The sequence below is a fragment of the Haliotis rufescens genome, unplaced genomic scaffold (assembly GCF_023055435.1).
Source record: "Haliotis rufescens isolate VD_foot unplaced genomic scaffold, xgHalRufe1.0.p SCAF_11, whole genome shotgun sequence".
NCBI lineage: Eukaryota > Metazoa > Mollusca > Gastropoda > Lepetellida > Haliotidae > Haliotis > Haliotis rufescens.
Window position 1 is genome coordinate 3,424,958 of NW_025963791.1, and position 14,391 is coordinate 3,439,348.

The following is a 14,391-nucleotide window of genomic DNA, read 5'->3' on the forward strand; positions in this document are numbered from 1 at the left end:
TCACACCGCTGATTGTTTTCCCATTCTCCTGGCGTTAAGTGGGTGTATCAGGAAGATGGTAATATCAAAACCTTCACCTGCCACCTGTCGAAAAGGTAACCATGTCTGCGCTGATTGATAACCTGAGTGTTAACAAGCCCGATCTGTTATGACACGGGTGACATTCTTCTGTCTGACTCTTCCATTACTACATGCCAAACAGACTGCTTGAACATGATTTCCTTCTTAAACATAAGAGCCTTTCCGACCGTCTCACTGAAATTGACAGAGAACTGCTTACATGGTAAGAACACTGCTCTAAGCCAATCAGATGTCAGGAATTCGACTTTCGGCCAATCAGAGTGCACTCCGGTGTCAGTATTGTAATTTTGACAGGCGAGTTAGGAATCTCCTACTCTCCTCAACTGCCTTGACACGCAGTCTGACACGGGAGCTCCGGCTTAATCATGACGGTATGAATGCTGTGTCCTATTGAGAGTGATACTTAAAGACGGCCAATACTAGACAGGGGTTACATGCGCGCGGAACGGCGTACCTCCACAAACATGTTGTATAATGTATGACATGATAGGTACAGTACCTGTCAAAAACAAGTGTCACGAAGTGTATACATTTTCAATCAAACTGAAAAATAATGAGCTATGATTGATATACATGTACTTGTTTGGATGAAAATATGTCAGAGTCAATTCTTTTGTTAATTTATGACAGCTACTGAAACCTAGCATATTGACATAAAAAAGTGTTCTTACGTTATTGCAGGCCATGTTTCGCGTTTACTTTGGATACCCTTGTCACACACAAATGCGTATTTATTCATGATAACGTACTGACGAGAGCGAAGTGTATGCGATATGTTTACCAACGATAAAATACGCTGAAACATTGCCAGGCCAGATAGATTTTATCTCAACAATTCTGCAGAACTTTTCCACACGGGAATGCATTCCTTCAGTCTCAATTTCGGTTGAATGTCACGTTGGGTTTAACAATGTCCGTAATGCTTCCTCAATTATGTCCGATTCATGAGATGCGCAGTGATCCTTACGTTGTGTTTATTAAAGTATTTGCTGTGAAGTTGGTTTGCATTTGGTACTCTTTTGAGGTGCAATAACTTTAAGTGAAAGAAGGCAATTAACAAAATGAAAGTAATTGCATCTTAAGGAGGTGATTATTGAAAGCTATTTGGTTGTACAATCAATTCTCTATATGTTTCTCCTCTTATCTTGGCGTTATGAGAGCTATCAGGAAAAAGATAATATCAACATCATGACCTTCACCTAGGATCTGTTAGGTAAGTAACCATGTCTGTATTGATTACCTGAGCGTTAGCAAACTCTTGAAAATAGAAACTGGGACGGTATGACTTATATATACTCAATTATTTATGAACACCTGCCGTCTCAGGATCTTCCCGGTGCCAAGGCACTTTTCGCAAACGTCTTGCACAGACTTGGCTCGTCGGATGAAGACCAGATTGACATCTATCACCTTCCAACATGAACACAATAGATGAAGTAAATAGATGAAGAGTCCCGTCCCGAAGGTTACGGGAGCTTCAAGCTCTACGTTCCGATGTAGCGTATACACATCAGTGAGTGAGTATAGTTTTACCCTGCGTTTAGCAGCATGTCATCTTCACGAAGGTGGACACAAGGAATTGGCTTCACACAATGTACCCATGTGGAGAATCGACCCCGTATATTTGGCATAACTAGCGAGCCCTTCAATAAATACAGTGTGTACATCCTGGGTTAGGTTTGTTCATCTATCAATCTGTTAATCTATCAAACCGAATAGGACCCGTTCCTTCTACAGTTATGCCTTCGACTGTCACATGTATCAACCTCAGTACACATTTACGGTAATCGTAGGGTGAAGATGGTTATGTGTAAAGAGCTTGGACCTTGTTTCACAAATGCAAACGTCAACGTCAGAGAATAATCAGCCTCGATATTCTCCGAAACAGATGCTAAATGGGCCTTAAAGGCAAAATAGCGGTGAGAATATAGAATGGATCGCTGAAAATCCGTGACGACACTAGGTTTTCGCGAAAAGGGTGAGCAGATCTCGCCCTACCGTTTCTTGCCCTACAATTTGCGTAAATAAGTAAATGGTTTTTTTTATTGTTGCCTGCCGCCGCACACCAGTACTCCGGCCTTGCAACGGTGGCCTGTAAAAAACAGTGCCAAGATAGCGCATTAACAGATTTTGTTGAAATAATAAAACTATGTCAACCATAACATTGTTAAATTTGGGACAACACTTTCTGAGTAAAATACAGAGATTCTCGTACTTTTTTGGGGTTGAGTCCCAAAAAAGTACGAGAATATGTACTTTACACAGAAGGTGCTATCCCAAATATAACATTTCTTACATTTGACCTCTTTCTAAAAAGGCATTGTGTGTTTATGTTAACCATCTCTAAGTATTCTGGTTTCGGCTTGGATTTTGATTCGAGACAGAATATGTTTCATTGTTTTTCTCTGAAAGGAACGGCAGAACAATTATTACTTTTTCTTCACAAGACAGTGTTTTCATGACATTCAGCATGAACTCTGAACAATTATTTGTATCAAACTTACCAAACTTACTTTCCAAGCCCGGGTTAGAATTGGCCTTCAGCAACCATTGCTTGTCGTAGGAGGCGACTTACGGGATCGGTGGTTAGGCCAGCAGACTTAGTTTATGTGTGTGATCGTTCCCCAAATGCGTATGTCGATTATGCTGCTTAACTAAGCGCTCTAGTGTAACATATTCTGACTCATATGTTAGCATATACTTCAGTAATTGTAGAGCTGCACTCACCTAGGACCGTGTTTTCGAAGCGAATTTAGTCTTACGACTGTCAAATTAAACATGATCTTACGGCACTGTTTTGCTCTGTGTTAGGACTTTGAAGCCCATTTCATCTTAGATGGCAACCGATGTAATTTCGATTCCATACTTTGAGAATGACTTTCGTCGGACATCGCTTTGTGACAGTTGCATAACAACATGCAGAGGTATGCAGTGAGACATGTTTGAAGAAAGTTCTTCATACAATATAGTTATAGTTAGTGTTGTAGAGAGCTACCACATAGATAAGTCGGCCAATTACAAGAACCCATATATATATGGGAAAGTACTATGTATGAAACTGATATAAAGAAGATGATGGACTAACGTGGACTTTATTATTTTATTATATATTACATGTACACCGAGTGAACATTTACCTCATTTTTGTATATATATATATATATATAAATGGGTTCCACGAACAGTTTCTTGTAATTGGCCGACTTATTTTTGTTTGGAATCAGTTTCTGTCCTTACGACAGAGATTCAAGTAAGAAACAAAATTTATTCAAATTTTACAAACAAAAAACTTGATGTCCTGAACGAAATGTGTTGTGGGTTCAAAGGGAAGCTTAGACTCCAAGAAGGTTGTATTTCTTAAAGATGTGACCGGAAATATGTTTGGTCTCAAACAAGACACAGAGGCCGCAACATAGCTGGAATATTGCTGATAGCGGCGTTATACAACGTTGACTCTTTCACATAAGCTATACGCGCAAGCACTTCATTGTATCAACGTTGCAGCAGTGTCCTTGTGTGCATTGTTTATAAACAGATACGGCGCCCAATACCCCAGCACTAAGAGGTATATTTTATCTATATATCCACGCACTACATCACATTACGTGACTTATTACCTCATGGCATTCCAAGCGTGGTGATTCTATGTTATAGTTATGTAAATGAGCTTCAGTAGACATGCGCGTAATCAGTGTCATCCGGGTTCCTATATCTGAGTGCGTGATGACCTATTGTTTTTCTTCCGCGTAAACATGTTCTGCGTCATGTGTAGGCTTTCAATTTGAAGCCACGGGTTTAGGCATGGCTACATTCACATGGGAACGCGACTTCCTGGCCTGAAGCAGGTACACGTACTATAGATTTTAGATATGACTTCCTCCACGGGTCATCGAGGCCCAGTACACACTAACATGTATTTTAGGAATACTGTCATAGAATGCTCTGTGTAACCATTACTGCTAAAACTAGGTGTCTGTTATCATCGCTCGATGTTCTGGAAAGGTTGAAAGCTTTCATCTGGACAAGTATGGGTTCACGAACCTGTTTAACGAACATGTGGATGTTTTCACACACATGTAACATAAAAACAGCGCAAGGATCTATATCTGTTATTATCGGAAACGGTGTATATAAAAAGTGCATAACATCGAGTGAAGAGCCACACATCGCGTAAAGCGAAACTCAGTTAATACGGACCCCAATTATCAGAAACCCGGATAACCTACTTAAGTGGTAGGGGGGAAACGATGACAAGTATTGTTAAGAATCTTAAATTGAGTATGGCGAAATCCCCGTAATTCGGACACCTCACATCTACGTATATACAATGGGTCATCATTCTTACATCTACGTATATACAATGGTCACCATTCTAACATCTACGTATATACAACGGTTCATCATTCTCACATATACGTATATACAACGGGTCACCATTCTAATATATACGTATATACAATTATGGGTCATCATTCTAACATCTACATGTATATATATATATATATATATATATATATATATATATATATATATATATATATACACACACACACACACACACACATCTACATGTATATATATATATATACAATGGGTCATCATTCTAACGTCTACGTATATACAGTGGGTCATCATTCTTACATCTACGCATATACAATGGTCATCATTCTTACCTCTACGTATATACAATTGGTCATCATTCTGACATCTACGTATATACAATAAGTCACCATTCTAACATCTACGTATATACAACGGGTCATCATTCTAACATCTACGTATATACAACGGGTCATCATTCTAACATCTACGTATATACAATGGGTCATCGTACTAACATCTACGTATGTACAATTGGTCATCATTCTAACATATACGTATATCCATCATGATCTTCGGCATGACTAGCGAACATTTTAACCACGATGCTAAATCAACGTCCCCATCAGATCAAGAGTAATGTTTCTTCCCGTTTATTGCTTGAACAATCACCAGACAAATACGCGAGGGATAGAATATTTTTTTCAATCACACGAGCGGAATAAAGCAAGACAAGGCCTTCGAGCTTTAAAAGGCCCGGGCATAACGCACATGCATGTTTGCTGATCCATAGAATACCCCATATATTCCGGTATATGATACGACACATAGGCCCAGGCTTCCTTTCCGTGAGTATGAAACCGAATTGAGAGTGTGTATCCCACGACCTTACTACAACTAGTTCTCTCGCTGTCAAACTGTAATTACATACGATGAGTAGCTACCAGAGACGCGGCGAGCAGAGACACCTGGATTCGCGGTGCAAATTAATTTTATGTACTGGTTTGATGCACCGATCGTTCGGGGCTAAATTCCAGTGGTGTTCCATTAATATATAGCTCATGATGTCCCAGATATAGGTGATGATAGCACTGACAGGAAACTGTTCTATATTTGTCGGAGCGTGTTGCAATGGCATGCTTGGATCCACGAGATCAAATATGTAATTTGGACTATTTTTGCTTATACTGTCATGTTATGAGTAAGTTATGTCTTCCGCTGGGGCAACGGTCATGCGATATAACGGCGCAGACTTGTTACACTGTGCCGGGAATTGAACCCGAGTTTAAATATCACGCGCCACGCTGTAACTACAAGGCCACCTTTAGTATATAAATAGTATATGAACGTAATTTTACTCATGAATAAGTTAATCTTGAACATGTTGCCAAACAACAGGTGTAAGTGAGATGGGTTTGCCTAACCCCTTTCGCAAACACTTAGTGTCATAACGGCTTTTCAGTGTGCCATTCATATAACTTTCATCACTGTTTTGCCTTTTGCGCCAAGCGGAATGTTTCGACAGATTATCAAGACTGATTATTCTCTGGCGTTGACGTTTTATATTTAACGCCGCTTTGAATATTAAAAATCAGTCTTTGCGTGGAGTGAGTGAGTGAGTGAGTGAGTGAGTGAGTGAGTGAGTTGGGTTTAGGGCCGCTTTTAATTGTATTCTAGTTACATCCCGGCGCGTCAATTTGATGTGGGAGAAAAGCCCTAAAAGATGCGGACCTTCATCACTTTGGTGAAACCATACTATACGGGTATAGTGCTGACAAACCTAGGTACATAAACGGGGCGATACGGTATTCGAACACACAATCATGTTTCTGGCGTGGCCAAGGGACGCAACTCTGCCTGAGAATTGCAGCTCCTTAGAACACAGGGCCACCCTCCCCGCGTCTTGCAATTGGCGTGGAAGTAGAATTTGAAGAAGCACAGGTCGTGAATCCCAAGGGCAAGGATATTGGTACCAACAGACAAAGGGTTTTTATCGGACGAACGCCGTGCTGAGAACCAACGACCAGCGGATTCTTGTGTGGTGAAGGGAGGCAATTCTGCACAGCGAAATGCAGCGCCTTGAACAACTATGAGACACTGTAAAATCTCCTTTTCTGAAGATATCCAAACTATTCACTCCTGGAAATACACCATTTCCAAATTCTTTTTAGATCTTTTCATGTTTTTTCTAAACATGGAAAGACACCCTTTTTTTCAGCATTCTATGTATCAAATCATATTTCGTGAAATATTTTCACTCAAACATGAACATGCTGTTTTGGAATAGATAATAAATGAAAAGAAGAAGTTAAGCTTAGACATGTTGTTGGTCAGAAATATGGAATGTATAAACGTTGTCCGACCAACAAGGGAGCCTGAAGAAACGACTGAAATCTTCATTCGAGTCCCAAATTGAGAAATGGGTATAATGGTTGTTTGTCTGTTGTTAAATGCCGCACCCAGCAGTATTCCGGCTGAATAACGACGGTCTGTAAATAATCGAAGCTGGACCATACAATCCAGCAAATGATATCATGGGTGTCGATCTATGATACGATGACATGCATCAACCAAGTCATCGAGTCTGACCACCCGATCAAGTTGAGTTCCTGAAGACCAACTCTAGCCTGGATCTTCATAGGTGGAGCATAATGTGTGACGACGATTCCACATAGGCTTTTAGCAAGCAAAGTGATGTAGGTCGTTGACGTTTATCACTTTGGCTGTGGTATCAACAAACCAAAAATCGATTGTGGCACCCATTGACAAACGCCCTAATAATGCCCTATGCTCGAGTTACGATTATCAATGCTCGAGGATTTGGTGTCCATTTGCGTTCAAGGTCTGGACGTTGAGTCTAAACTGAGACGGCGTCTGCGTGAATAGGGTATTTATCAACTTGTAGGCTGATATACATTTCAGTTTAAAGAGTGAGTGCGGTTAGAGTCCCTGGAATAGTTTATAGCTTAATGATATATACAAACCTTACGACGGGCAGTAAAAAAACTGGAATACAACAGGTTTGTATTACAATCTAGTAGGAAAAACGCGTTTGCGTTTAACAGTATCAAAGCGATAAGCGTAAACTACACTAAAAACATAGTTGTGGCCATGCCACTTAAATCCAAAATACTTTCTAAAATTCACATGAACAGGTACATGAAAAAAACCATCATTCCTTAAGATCAAGAGTAATACAGCTATCATTCTCCTGAACTATCTGGGAAAGCACAGATATGTCCTGGTATTTAATACAAGAGTCATCGGGAGATGACATATCCTCCTGGTTTATTCGGAGTTTGCTACTTATACCCTACTCTTGGTTCATTGCTATTGGGTTCCTTCAGTAAAGTCCACTTGTCATGAAATAACAAATAAACAAAATTAAAATCCAAAATCATCAAAAGACACTCGTTCCAAACTAGATCTATATCAAAAGTTTCATCAAGAAATAGTTATCGGTATTGGAGTTCTTCTCCGGAAACCGAAAACGGACGGCTGACGGACAGACGGACATGGTGATCGCTATTAATCCCCGTTTTTGAAACCGGGGGGATAACAAGGGACACTGATAAAGCTGTTTAAGTTTTAAGCATTGAGAACTTATTTAAATGTATAATTCTTCCCATTTTTTGGTACAATGGTTGGATTCACACACCAGAGTGTGTCATCTGTTCCAGTGAGGTAATGATAAACAGTTCATTTGCCTGTGTCTGGAAACATCCTCGAGTCGTGCCCCTGGAATTGCCGCTCTTGTTGGCAAGTGTTACTTCCGGGTCTCGATTCTCTATAAACCCGTCTACTTGTTACCTGTACAGCCTCTTTCATGGAATTGTCAATGGAAAGATGACCTATTGTATGTTGTTTCTACGGAAGTTGCAATGGTGCATACCTCAGTAAGACTTTCAACTACATCATCTGATAGTGCATTACTATTCTTTTGCAGTGCCCTGTAAAGTTTGGCCAATCCTGGTTCGAACTACGACCTCACAAATAAAGCGGAATATTCTAAGACTTCATGAATGAAGGCAAGTCCCGCCTTTTGAATGTAAAACAGAACATGTAACACACCGTTGGGTACGTTTTTACGTCATTTACAGCAAATAATACACGACTTGTAGACTGCAATGTGACGGCGTCCTTTGCAGAATGTTCAACGTTTGTAATAAATTATTCCTGGTGACCAACATCTGTTCTGATGGTAACTTGACCCCTGGCACAGATTTCTTTATCTCTTGAAAATGGCCTTTTAGCCCTACACCTGTTGCTTGGTTTAGCAGACGAAACTTCAAGTGCAGATATTCGATCGTATATCCTTCTCAATTCTTCGAAAACACGATCGTATTAATGTTCCGCAGAACCCCGGGTATCTTCCTCATCTGCTGACATACTCGAATTAATGAAAATGCGTCATTTTGTCAGACTTTAACCTGACAAAAGCAGTCGGCAAGGAGTCACACCTCTTACCGCCGCGCGAGACAAAGCAGGCGTGAATATTTTCAGTTTCGTATCCGTACCGAATATATAACTAAAACCGTAGTTTCGTACACATGTGCTGATAAATACTGTTATTACATGACGATGCAAAATATAATTTGGGCGACAGATCACACAGCATACGTTAGGCCACCTTACATGGGCCCGTGGGGGCTGTATTCCCTGCTACGTATAACACCACGGTACGGATATATCATTGTTGGTGATTGCAGGCAAGTGTAATCGACAATTGAAATATAGTACTCAAAAGAAGTGACATGACATGATTTGTATGTTTGTTGTCCGACGCAGCACTCAGCAATATTCCAGCGAAAAGACGGTGGTCTGTAAATAATCGAGTCTGGACATGACACTCCAGTGATTGATATCATAAGCATCGATCCACGCAACTGGGATACGATGACATTAACCAGCAAGCCTTATCACCCGATCTCGTTAGCATAACATGGGAACCAGTTTGTTGGAAAACAAGCCGATAAATAGGTTTGATTACAACAAATCATAGCAAAAGAACATTACCGTTACGTTATATGGACAGACTAAATGACCTGAAAAGACCGTTGTTTACAGAACAGGTCAGATCATTCGTTGTATTTTGTCAACACGTAGTGTCATCTTCGTCTACTACATTAGAGATATTGTATTTGCGGAGAAGGGTTCCTCTACTGGCTTATTCAAATCTGTGCACTGTGCCTACCGAATGCTACGGTTATACTGTACGAGCAAGTGGCAAAGCCAGGAAGCACTGAAGCTGTTTTCGCGCACCTGTTGCTGACGGTATGGTTCTTGGGAAAGAGGAACGTAAAACAACAAATCTAAAACTTGTTGTAGAAATGAATACATGAAACTTTTTATGCAGAGCAACTTCTTTTATTATTTGTCACGACGTTTCAGAGTTAATTCTTGCTCCTTCATCAAGAGCATGCTGAGTAAGTACAAAGAGTTCATAATGCCTGATATATGATGTTATATAATGATATGTTTATACAATACAAGGTGGGATGAATGTACAAATATATCAATATAGTGACAAAGCCAATGAAAAGATCCCGTTCCCAAGTCCAAACCAGACCCATCCTTTTCAGCATCCTATACCATAGCCCTACCAGTCACCAGATCAGCAGGCTGCTCACCAAAACAGCCAACATAGACGCGTCTTTCACTTCCGACAGGACATTGAAAAACATGATACACGCCAACGGTAAAGGTCCCACCCAGTCCACCCCAAACCACAGGGGATGTGCGAAAGAAGCAGCCATTCTATCTATCTATCTATGTGCTTACTCAGCATTTACCTGATGACAAGAAATAAAATAAGTCGCTATCCGTAAAAGTTTTCTTGCAGAAATGAAAACAATTGTTTGAAAAAAGCACTAACGTTGATATCTATATTTATATAATAAGTATATCCATTAGGCTATATGTGCTCCCATACATCATCGCTTTAGCTACCTTCAGCTGTCGAGGTAAGAAACACGGACGAATGGAAAGAGCAGAACTGTTCATAATTGAAGCCTTAGTGCTATGCCCGTAAATGCCACGAGTCTACTATGACAGGGAACGAACATATGCCCTGATAGATTTATTTTGTTAGCTAGTATCAAAATCGTTTTCAATGGTGGAGCAAACACCCTGAGTATGGCTTTGATACCTGATGGAACTGGTTGATGGAATGTTAGCGTTGCTTGCCAGATGGTGAGCGATTTTACATGACTGACATTCCTGGACCAACAAATACCTTTCAAGCACCTGGCTTCTAAATACGAATTACAAAACAGAGACAGATAGAGGTTTAACATAGTACACTGGACTGGTCCTAGTCTTCGAGTGGAATGGTTTTGAATCTCTGAGCTGGTAGGGGTTGAGTCTCAGAGCGATTGGTTTTGTGTCTCGGATTATAATTATTTCGTGCTTTGGATTGGAATGGTTTTGCCCTCGGATTCTCATGGTTGTTCTTGTCGGGGGTGGGGGAGTGGTTTTGCATTTTGGATTGGTATGGTTTTGCTAGGCAGGAAATGGTGTTGTGTCTGAGGGAATGTGTTTGTGTTTCTGATTGGAATGGGGTTAGTTTCTCTGAGGGGAATGTGTTGAGTCTCTGAGGGGAATGGGTTCGGTCACGGAGAGGAATGGATTTGTGTCTCTGGTGGAAATGGTTCTGTATCTCTGAGGGGGATGGGTTGTGTCACGGAAGGGAATGGGTTGTGTCACGGAGGGGGATGGGTTGTGTCACGGAGGGGAATGGGTTGTGTCTCTGAGGGTAATGGGTTTGTGTCACGGAGGGGAATGGGTTAGTCACGGAGGGTAATGGGTTTGTGTCACGGAGGGGAATGGGTTGTGTCTCTGAGGGTAATGGGTTTGTGTCACGGAGGGGAATGGGTTATGTCTCTTAGGGTAATGGGTTTGTGTCACGGAGGGGAATTGATTTTGTATCACGGATGGGAATGGGTTTGTGTCACGGAGGGGAATAGGTTTGTGTCACGGAGGGGAATGGATTTGTGTCTTTGGAGGAAATGGTTCTGTGTCTCTGAGGGGAATGGGTTTGTGTCACTGAGGGGGATGGGTTGTGTCACGGAGGGGAATGGGTTTGTGTCACGGAGGGGAATGGGTTTGTGTCACGGAGGGGAATGGGTTGTGTCACGGAGGGGAATGGGTTGTGTCACGGAGGGGAATGGGTTTGTGTCACATAGGGGAATGGGTTGTGTCACGGAGGGGAATGGGGTTTGTGTCACGGAGGGGGATGGGTTGTGTCACGGAGGGGAATGGGTTTTGTATCTCTGAGCTGGTAGGGGTTGAGTCTCAGAGCGATTGGTTTTGTGTCTCGGATTATAATTATTTCGTGCTTTGGATTGGAATGGTTTTGCCCTCGGATTCTCATGGTTGTTCTTGTCGGGGGTGGGGGAGTGGTTTTGCATTTTGGATTGGTATGGTTTTGCTAGGCAGGAAATGGTGTTGTGTCTGAGGGAATGTGTTTGTGTTTCTGATTGGAATGGGGTTAGTTTCTCTGAGGGGAATGTGTTGAGTCTCTGAGGGGAATGGGTTCGGTCACGGAGAGGAATGGATTTGTGTCTCTGGTGGAAATGGTTCTGTATCTCTGAGGGGGATGGGTTGTGTCACGGAAGGGAATGGGTTGTGTCACGGAGGGGGATGGGTTGTGTCACGGAGGGGAATGGGTTATGTCACGGAGGGTAATGGGTTTTGTGTCACGGAGGGGAATGGGCTGTGTCTCTGAGGGTAATGGGTTTGTGTCACGGAGGGGAATGGGTTATGTCACGGAGGGTAATGGGTTTGTGTCACGGAGGGGAATGGGTTTGTGTCACGGAGGGGAATGGGTTGTGTCTCTGAGGGTAATGGGTTTGTGTCACGGAGGGGAATGGGTTATGTCTCTTAGGGTAATGGGTTTGTGTCACGGAGGGGAATTGATTTTGTATCACGGATGGGAATGGGTTTGTGTCACGGAGGGGAATAGGTTTGTGTCACGGAGGGGAATGGATTTGTGTCTTTGGAGGAAATGGTTCTGTGTCTCTGAGGGGAATGTGTTGTGTCTCTGAGGGGAATGGGTTGTGTCTCTAAGGGGAATGGGTTCGGTCACGGAGAGGAATGGATTTGTGTCTCTGGTGGAAATGGTTCTGCATCTCTGAGGGGGATGGGTTGTGTCACGGAGGGGAATGGGTTTGTGTCACGGAAGGAATGTGGTTTGTGTCACGGAGGGGATGTGGTTTGTGTCACGGAGGGGAATGGGTTGTGTCACGGAGGGGAATGGGTTTGTGTCACGGAGGGGGATGGGTTGTGTCACGGAGGGGAATGGGTTTGTGTCACGGAGGGGAATGTGGTTTGTGTCACGGAGGGGAATGGGTTTGTGTCACGGAGGGGGATGGGTTTGTGTCACGGAGGGGAATTGGTTTATGTCACGAAGGGGAATGGGTTATGTCACGGAGGGTGATGGGTTTCTTTCACGGAGGGGAATGGGTTGTGTCTCTGAGGGTAATGGGTTTGTGTCACGGAGGGGAATTGATTTTGTATCACGGAGGGGAATGTGGTTTGTGTCACGGATGGGAATGGGTTTGTGTCACGGAGGGGAATGGGTTGTGTCTCTGAGGGGAATAGGTTTGTGTCACGGAGGGGAATGGATTTGTGTCTTTGGAGGAAATGGTTCTGTGTCTCTGAGGGGAATGTGTTGTGTCTCTGAGGGGAATGGGTTGTGTCTCTAAGGGGAATGGGTTCGGTCACGGAGAGGAATGGATTTGTGTCTCTGGTGGAAATGGTTCTGCATCTCTGAGGGGGATGGGTTGTGTCACGGAGGGGAATGGGCTTGTGTCACGGAGGGGAATGTGGTTTGTGTCACGGAGGGGATGTGGTTTGTGTCACTGAGGGGAATGGGTTGTGTCACGGAGGGGAATGGGTTTATGTCACGGAGGGGAATGGGTTTGTCACAGAGGGGTAAAGGTTTGTGTCGCGGAGGGGAATGGGTTTGTGTCACTGAGGGGAATGGGTTTATGTCACGGAGGGGAATGGGTTCGGTCACGGAGGGGAATGGGTTTGTGTCACTGAGGGGGATGGGTTTGTGTCACATAGGGGAATGGGTTGTGTCACGGAGGGGAATGGGTTTGTGTCACGGAGGGGGATGGGTTGTGTCACGGAGGGGAATGGGTTTATGTCACGGAGGGGAATGGGTTTGTCACAGAGGGGTAAAGGTTTGTGTCACGGAGGGGAATGGGTTTGTGTCACGGAGGGGAATGGGTTTATGTCACGGAGGGGAATGGGTTTGTCACAGAGGGGTTAAGGTTTGTGTCGCGGAGGGGAATGGGTTTGTGTCACGGAGGGGAATGGGTTTATGTCACGGAGGGGAATGGGTTTGTCACAGAGGGGTAAAGGTTTGTGTCACGGAGGGGAATGGGTTTGTGTCACGGAGGGAAATGGGTTTGTGTCACGGAGGGGAATGGATTTGTGTCTTTGGTGAAAATGGTTCTGTGTCTTTGAGGGGAATGTGTTGTGTCTCTGAGGGGAATGGGTTGTGTCTCTAAGGGGAATGGGTTCGGTCACGGAGAGGAATGGATTTGTGTCTCTGGTGGAAATGGTTCTGCATCTCTGAGGGGGATGGGTTGTGTCACGGAGGGGAATGGGTTTGTGTCACGGAGGGAATGTGGTTTGTGTCACGGAGGGGAATGAGGTTTGTGTAACGGAGGGGAATGGGTTCGGTCACGGAGGGGAATAGGTTTGTGTCACGGAGGGGAATTGGTTTGTGTCACGGAGGGAATGTGGTTTGTGTCACGGAGGGATATGGATATGTGTCACGGAGGGGGATGGGTTGTGTCACGGAGGGGAATGGGTTCGGTCACGGAGGGGAATAGGTTTGTGTCACGGAGGGGAACGGGTTGTGTCACGGAGGGATATGGATTTGTTTCACTGAGGGGAATAGGTTTGTGTCACGGAGGGGAATGGGTTTGTGTCACGGAGGGGAATGGGTTTGTGTCACGGAGGGGAATGGGTTTGTGT